The sequence below is a fragment of the Rosa chinensis genome, chromosome 4 (genome assembly GCF_002994745.2).
Source record: "Rosa chinensis cultivar Old Blush chromosome 4, RchiOBHm-V2, whole genome shotgun sequence".
NCBI lineage: Eukaryota > Viridiplantae > Streptophyta > Magnoliopsida > Rosales > Rosaceae > Rosa > Rosa chinensis.
Genome location: NC_037091.1, coordinates 38,616,376 through 38,624,393, shown reverse-complemented (window position 1 = coordinate 38,624,393; position 8,018 = coordinate 38,616,376). Strand labels below are relative to the sequence as shown.

The 8,018-nt window shown below is 34.4% G+C and overlaps 1 long non-coding RNA gene across 15 annotated transcripts; it reads right to left on the bottom strand.

The window, feature by feature from the left end:
* Positions 1-2,698: 2,698 nt before the first annotated feature.
* On the bottom strand, positions 2,699-7,433 carry LOC112196302. 15 transcript variants are annotated; one of them, XR_005810254.1, is made up of 8 exons: positions 7,138-7,433; positions 6,404-6,462; positions 5,982-6,101; positions 5,450-5,491; positions 4,771-4,843; positions 3,514-4,660; positions 3,326-3,398; positions 2,699-3,067 (listed from the first exon to the last, which is right to left on the bottom strand). It is a non-coding gene; the product is annotated as an uncharacterized LOC112196302 (long non-coding RNA). The 15 variants fall into 15 exon arrangements; XR_005810255.1 differs by having other exon boundaries at positions 2,699-3,031; XR_005810249.1 differs by having other exon boundaries at positions 2,699-3,398; positions 3,514-3,586; positions 4,605-4,660.
* Between the last annotated feature and the right edge of the window lie 585 nt (positions 7,434-8,018).

The window sequence follows — 8,018 nt, the reverse complement described above, 5'->3', positions numbered from 1 at the left end:
TTCAACTTGTACTTATGTTCTGCTACTGCACTCGTACTCGTCCAGTTCTGCTACTGCACTCAATGGAAATCATATAATTCAGTCTCTAGTTATAATTGGCCCCAAAATACACAGTATTCCACCAAAGCTTGAACTTAAAACAAGGCTTAAGAAGCACCTGATGCCTTGGTATATGACATGATGGAGCCAAGAGATTTCATACAACTCTGATTATAAAGATGGTTAATGTAAAGTTACCATACATATGATGGAACTTCTAGTACTGAATTAACCTTTGTCTAAACATTCCAGATAATTTTTTACGTATTTAGTATGTACTGCAATGTCTAAGTAACTATTGGTTTCACCACGATAGCTGCAAATTCAGACAGTGCTTCCTACTAATATGAGCCAAACTTACAAAAGCAGAAGAAAAACATAATGAAATGAATCTGTACGATTATTTATCCAACTTTCCCAACATTTCCTAACCACCACCATGTTAGGAATGTCAAACAAAAATTAGCATACAACAAATATCGTCACTTTATACAATAAGAGACGGAATAAGCTATACCCAACAAGCAAAAACCAAAACAAAATCGAATTGTGCAAGAAGCATTGCAATTCCATGAACAGAGAGTAAAAAAAAGATGAAAACTTTACCTGTTTGAGAATATGGGTCTGCTGCTTGAGAGGTCTGAAGCCTCCTCTGACGCTGATGAAGTAAAGATCTCTACTTTCACTTCTTCTATGGAGGTTCACAGAGTTCTGAGGCTGACCTAGTTGAAAAGCAAGGTAGAGACCAAAGCAGAGACACACTTGTGCCACAATAGTGGGAACCCATAAACGTTTCTTCTCCAATTTTTCACATACACGGAGAGAGAGAGCGATTGAGATCTAACCTCTCTCTCTCTCTCTGCTCAATGATGGCTCCTCCACTTATAGATCTGAATGAATCAACACCTGAAATAGAAATATCCCGATCCGAAGCAGTTGGCGGATCCCCTTGATTTTCGACCGGGAGGCGCTCGAAGGTCGGAACGACGTCAGATTTGAAGCAGAGGTCGAAGTCGGAGAGCATGATGTGGTCGTCCTCGCGGAGGAGGACGTTCTCAGGTCTGAGGTCGCGGTAGACGATCTGGAGCGCGTGGAGGTTTGGGTATTGGATATTGGTCAGTGGCAATGCACGTAAATTGTGATGAAACTCAAGCATTTTAGTCATTTTCTATTAAAATTCGAAGCAGGCCTGATTCATTTGGTTTTTGGGCCTGAGCTTGTGTCCTTATTTGTATAAAACAAATTGAATGTGAGTTTTCTGTGTTTATATCTTTGGTCAGGTGCTACTGTGTAATTTTCTATTAATTTTATCCATTTTTAAGAGGGTAAATAGCTAAATGGTACTTCAAGCAGTCAAGCAGCAAACTAGCACCCGTAATTTTTTCACACTTTAGTCCCTTCTGTGTATTTTAAGTTCAAGTAGCAAACCAACACAGCTGAGTGGGTTAAAGAAGCAATGATCATGGTATGTTCAAAACTAATGTTTAGACAAACTCTGGACGAATGAAGATGCAATTACGTAGCTATCTTATAATCTAATCTTGGAAAGAGAGAGAATTTACTTTGCTTTTTCTTTTTCTATGGCATCCACTTGATTCCAACTCACTTTAAGCACCATATTCCATGAAAGTAAACGGCATTGCCCCAATTGCAGCCAAAGCTCACAAGCACTCGATCTCCCAGTTTTGTGTCCATGCAATGTTTTATTTTTTTCTCATCCAAGAAGCTAAAATAAGCTTTGGGTACAGAAAATCAGTGAATGGAACAGAGCTCTGAACAGAGTAATGAAATAGAGGCAGAGAAATTTGCAGAGTAAATCAGTTTTTCACTTTTTTACTAGTGAACTTGACTGCAGTCTTTAATAGCTCCTTATTGATCAAGGCAGTCTTAATATCTCCTTATTGATCAAGGGAAGTAAAATTCACATTTCCCATTTTACAATCCACAATCTATTTTTTCTTGTTTAGTAACTTAAATTTTGTCTTGTTATGAGAATTTTAACAGAAGAATAAAATAAAAGGTGGGTTACAAATTAGGGAGCACGTGTAGATTTCACTAGAAATAATTGCCTGCGCTTTGCTGCAGGAGTTTTGCTGTTGCAGAGGATGTTGTAGAGGAGTTATGCATATTTAGTCTGAAACTTGTGGAAGTTGAAACTTTAATTGATGAAATGAGATATTAAATTTTAAGAATAGAGTAGCAAATAAATAACTGGTATTTTATCAACTTGATTTGTTGGTATTTTATCAACTAATTGCAGTGTAGAAGTGCAGGTTCCGCTAATTGAGACGTATTATTCCGCTTTACTTGGTTGCATGAGATATACTCACGGTGATTCAAATGCAGTAGACCCAATTTGAGCATAAATAGAATTTTGTGGTGTGTAAAGGAACTAACTTTAACATCTCCAGTCAAAAAAACTTAAAAATTCATCATTACAGAATACTGAAAATCAGTTCATGAATCAAAAACATATGCCATTATCAAAAACACATACCAGTATGATCACTTCTATATTTCTGAACTTTACAGAAAACAAATAGATATCTACTTTGAGATTGGTAAGAAATTAAGGAAAAGAAAAGAAAACCGATGTTTTTTAGGAGAAATTTCTATATAGTATATACAGAGACTACCAAAAATATGCAGGGATATAAAATTGTAAGGAGAACTAAAAGCTATCAGATATCGATTTCATTAATGACAAACATTTTACATGTTTACTGCAACATATTTTACAACATTCATATTAATAATCTGTCACTGCCTCTTCCTTTGCAGGAAATAACAAAAACAATTTTCAAAAGTGCTGCATTTCTCAAAGAAAGAGATTTCAGACACAACAATGATAGAAGATCTCTCCTATAACAAACAACATGTGAGAAAAGATCTCAAAGTTCCCAAGTTCAGCACCTTTGTGTGACTAAAAACTTTACAACATGAGTACTGAAGGAGGCTGCTATACATCTACTCATAGCTGATCGAGTTATCACTATTTCACCCAAAGAAGAAAAAGAAAGATGTTCAACTGCAGTCATCATCCAAAGTTAAAAAATCTTGCAGATGGAGAATTTGAGAAATGCTATGAAAACATAATATTAGCTAATGCACACCTCCACATCAAATCAAGAAGAAGTATCTATTTACATCATGAACATCACATTAAACAACACTAAACTACGTGGATATATGCATTTAGCATTTACCAGGCATAAATAGTGATGCAGATATTGAAATTGAAAAGTGTAAAATGATGTCCAAGACTGTAAATACTTTATCGTCTGACCTTTGAGTGCCACAGTGTTGGAGGATAATACAAATAAATCAATGATCAAAATCACAAGAAGCCATTCCCAGACCTGTGGAAGGAGTGCTTGAATTAGATTAGACGTGGAGTCTAACCAAGTATACTTAAGGAGAGCATATAGAAAAAAAAAAATTAGAAAAAGAAACCATCCGATTTGCAAATCATACTAGATTCGTAAGAGAACCATGACTTTTTAGAAGCAATTCGTTTTGTATCTTTGGCATACTGATATTGCTTAACCTGTACAGAAACAGTATAAAGAATACATAACCTTTAATTGTCAAGGCAGCAAGACAGCTTTTATATGAATCTGAAGGATGCTGAATTTTCATTTTCTGTCAAAAGCTTATGCATTATATGTTGTTGCAAACGAATTATTTTTCTAAGCTTAACATCAGATGAAAAACAAAACTGCTTGAAGTTTAAAGCACTTTGGTACAGTAAGAAGTAGTAGTACATTTGTTAGCTAGTAGTGCCTGTGTGTTGATAAACTAACTTTTCTGTAATGGAAATTTGTTTGTAAGAATGATGTAACAACATACTTGGAGCAGCTTTATCAGTATAAACTAAACAAAAGAATATGGATCTGCATGCTACAACTATCCAATAAGCAACATGAATGACATTATCAAAATGCAGAACAATAATCTTGGGAATGTTCTTTTCAAAGATGAATTCCTATTGAATTCATACAGATCTAAAGGATTGTCTCTATGGCAGATAGTGATTTTGAAATAAAAAGCAGCATTGATATATAAGGCATACAGATTCACAAAACAATAAAGATTAAGGAGTTGACAATTGTCAAAATTTAAACGATCTTCTAACCCTGTATTTAACAGAAATGAAATACTAAAACAAACATCCATAAGCAAAACAACAATCTTGCTGTAGATACCTCAGTGAATTAATTGAAAATCGAAGAGCTTCAAAATGAGCAAGAATTCAAAATGGAAGGAATAGTAACAACAGATCTAAAATTGAAGCTGGAAACAGAGAGAGACAAAATAGAAAGAAAGTTGAAAACTGAAAGCAGTAGCAAAACATTTTGGATACTGGAACTATTGAAAACTTAAAAGTTGGCTTATTAATTGAGATCAAATTGTATGTATTTAAAATTAATAGATAAATAAAAAACAACAATGATAAAGGAAAAAGACGATAAATGTGGCTGAGTGTTTGTTGTGCTTGAAAGTATCAAATTGAAATGGTTTCATCAGATAAACAGAGAACTAATTGGAAAATATCAGATTGTTACCTTCAAAGTATTGCAGTCGATTACTCAGATGCCAAGTCATGGAAGAAACAAAGTTGCTACAATATGAAAACATTAAATTAATGCCTCAATTCTGGCAGATCAATAAATCCATATAAAGTGACCAATGTAAACTAAATTGAAGAACAAATAGGAATCGAAAACGAACCAAATTGAGGGGTGACTTTCTGCAATTTCGGCAGCTTGGCTTCTTTATTAGAAAACCACGTGTTCTGATCACCCTGTTAAATACAATTCAAATGGACATTACATAAACATATACTAAATCAACAAAATTCAGAACTTGGGAGTAGATCGGAGCAGAAAACTGAATAAAAGTAATGATGTGCGGAAGTTGAAAAAATAACCGTAGAAAGACGGTTTGTTTCAAAATCAAGCCTTTTCTATTTGCTTTTGGTATAAGTTTGTTTTCTTAGATTATCAACTAAATCTCAGTTTGGGAGCTGTACAAAACTGAAAGTGTAAATTATGATAGAAATTAAAATTGTTGAAGTAAACAAAGAAGTTTGAAAAGAAATTCAATCAAAATTCAGCTAGAAGTGTTATTCATCTACAGCTAGAGTAATATTCTATGTTCAGAAACTGGAAACTCTTTGATTCAAATCAAAAAATCGATCAGTTGGTTAACATCACAGACTTGAATGAACTTTTTGGCAAATAGACACATAGAAGATTATGTTGACCAAGCCCTCACTGTACCACCCTCAAAATTTGGTATGTAAGTTACGCAGTGGGTGCGCATTGTACCACCCTCAACATAGAACTTTTTGACCAAGCCTGGCCCTCATTTAACAAAACAAATATACATATAGAAGATTACTTCTTACCTTAATGTGGTCAACTTGATTCTTGTTGAAGAATCTAAAAGCCTGTTTTAGATAGAAAAACAACAAAAGCAAGGTTGTCATAAGTTCATGATAAACAGAGAACAAAATGTTCCGGAATTAAAAACATATTTGGGCTTTATTTTAGGTCATTAGAATTTCTACCATTTATCCGAATATTGTCAAAAATTTGAAGGCATAGCATAAAACAAAACAACAGGTAACAAATCATACTGGTTGCTAGGTTTACAATGTCATTGTGGCAGAATTAATATCACCTGTGAGCCAGGAGTGACATTAACTCCTTTACCAAATTCGAGTGACTATCTAAGTTTAAATTAAAGATCTTGATGAAACCAATCATGAGCCAAAACCAATAATACAAATTCCAAATTCGATTCCAGAATTCCATTAAGAATCTAACATAATAAAACCATTTACTTTACATGCAATAGGATACGTGGTTGCCATACATATTGGCATTTAAATCCTTAAAGATTGGTTCCAGTTTAGGAAGACCCTTTAATAAACTTACCAGCTTTTTGTGGCAGATGAATCCAATTGCCACCAGTTCCATGAGTCCCAAGACTTAGCTTTATCTTCCTCAGGAGACCACTGTCCTTTTTTGACATTAGCTTTGTCACAACATGGAGCTCTTGCCATGGTCAATAGTATAGAAATGAGATGTGATCATCCTAAACTCTTTATAATGAACAAATTGATTATGAAATTACTACAAATTTGACAAAAGTATGGAACCTAAGAATAATAAAAATGCAAAAGAACTTCTATAAGTAGTCTAAAAGTACAAAACCCAGAAGGCATGTTAGCAACTAATCCAACCTTATAAGTAGTCTAAGAATAATAAAATGCAAAAGAACTTCCATTCGCAACTCAAACTCGTAAACCAATTGAGCAGCCACACAATTCGTAATGCAGATGTTGAGAATCACTTACCACACTTTCCTCAGCCTCTTTTGGCTGAGATTCTACTCCAAACTCGTTTCTGTCATTGCCTGAAAAAAACAAAATCAAGAAAAGCCTTTCAATAACATATACAAATCAATAAAATCTCAATCAATATTAAAATTAAAACCAATTTCCTACTACTTGATATCGTTTACTTTTAGTTAACTATCAAATGTTTTGTATTATCAGGGTATATTGTTGATGTGTCCTAAAAAATTAGTTCCACTTCATGTACCAAATGCGTTGTCAATGCTGCATGAAGAAGTCAGAGAATAAGATCGAATTTAATTCTTGTCATTAGTCACCATTATGTGAGAGAACATTAACAGCAGAAACAGATTTCTTGTCATTGATCACCATCATTTGATTTGTTAATAGTCAGATATGTATTAACAAATCTGCAGGAACACACCTTCTCGAAAGTAACTAACCAGAAGTCTTGAAAAAAAACAAAACAGTAATGTCTCCCGAAGAACTCACCAGAGTCAAATCAGAAAAACACCACTCCAATAATATCTCAACTGAAAAGCCTTAAGCAGATGTTGAGGATAAAGGAAAGCTTGAAAATATAAGCTTCACCCATTTTGAGCTATGTCTAATCAGTTTCCATTCTTAGTATCACAATTCAATCACACACATTATTTTTTCTCCAAAAGTTTGATCTGTGCAGACGTAAATAATCAGAAAATTGAACTAAAGTAATTAAATTGAGCTAATCTTACATGCAATAAGCAGTGAGGGGCTTCGCAAGCTCAGTGGCCACAATACAGTCCGTCCTCTGTTACTTCACTCAAATCCCAGGTATGTGCAGAACTAATGACTAAAATCAAGACAAAGACAAAAAAAAAAAAAGGACATCAAGCCGATAGGTGTGTATGGTAATCGATCACTACCCGAGGAAGGTTGGAAGGACTGCACATCTTCTCCGATTTCTATTGGGCTATTCTGGGCACGGCGGAAACAAACTCTCCTTTTCTCTCCCTCCTCCGCTGCACTCTTCTCTCTCCGCGCAAAAAATCCAAAAAGAGGGAGGATTCTAGAACGACTGAATGGCAGGGCCGTAGTTAACAAAAAATAGAGGGCAAAAGAGTCATTTCATATACCACAGATGAACAGTAAAATGAATAGTGCAGGAGCTTTAGTATATAGTAAATTCTTTATATTTTTTCACAAACCCATTAGAATTATATATATGTTTTACAACAAATGTATGCTTGTAGTTTTTAATTTATGAGGTTTGGTTTTATGTCCCATCCGTTATATGTTTTGATTGAAAATATTAAATTCGTGAGGATGAGCCTCCCACTGGGTTCCAAACCTCAAAAAAAAAAGAAAAAAAAAAAAATTGTGCACTTCTAATTAGCCTAGATAACAATTGAATCCTGGATCCGCTCCTGGTTAAGATGACATATAGTGCTGCTCAAGTCCAAGTCTCAGTTTGTTATAATTAGTCAGCCAATTAGTTAATTAGTGCTAATTACACTACTACACAAAGTGAATCAGACAACAGTCAAAAGCCTGTTGTCTGAATGAAAATGGAGATGTTGTAAACTGGCGTGTTGTCTGATCTCCCCCATCAGACAACATTCTTTTTTAATTGTCT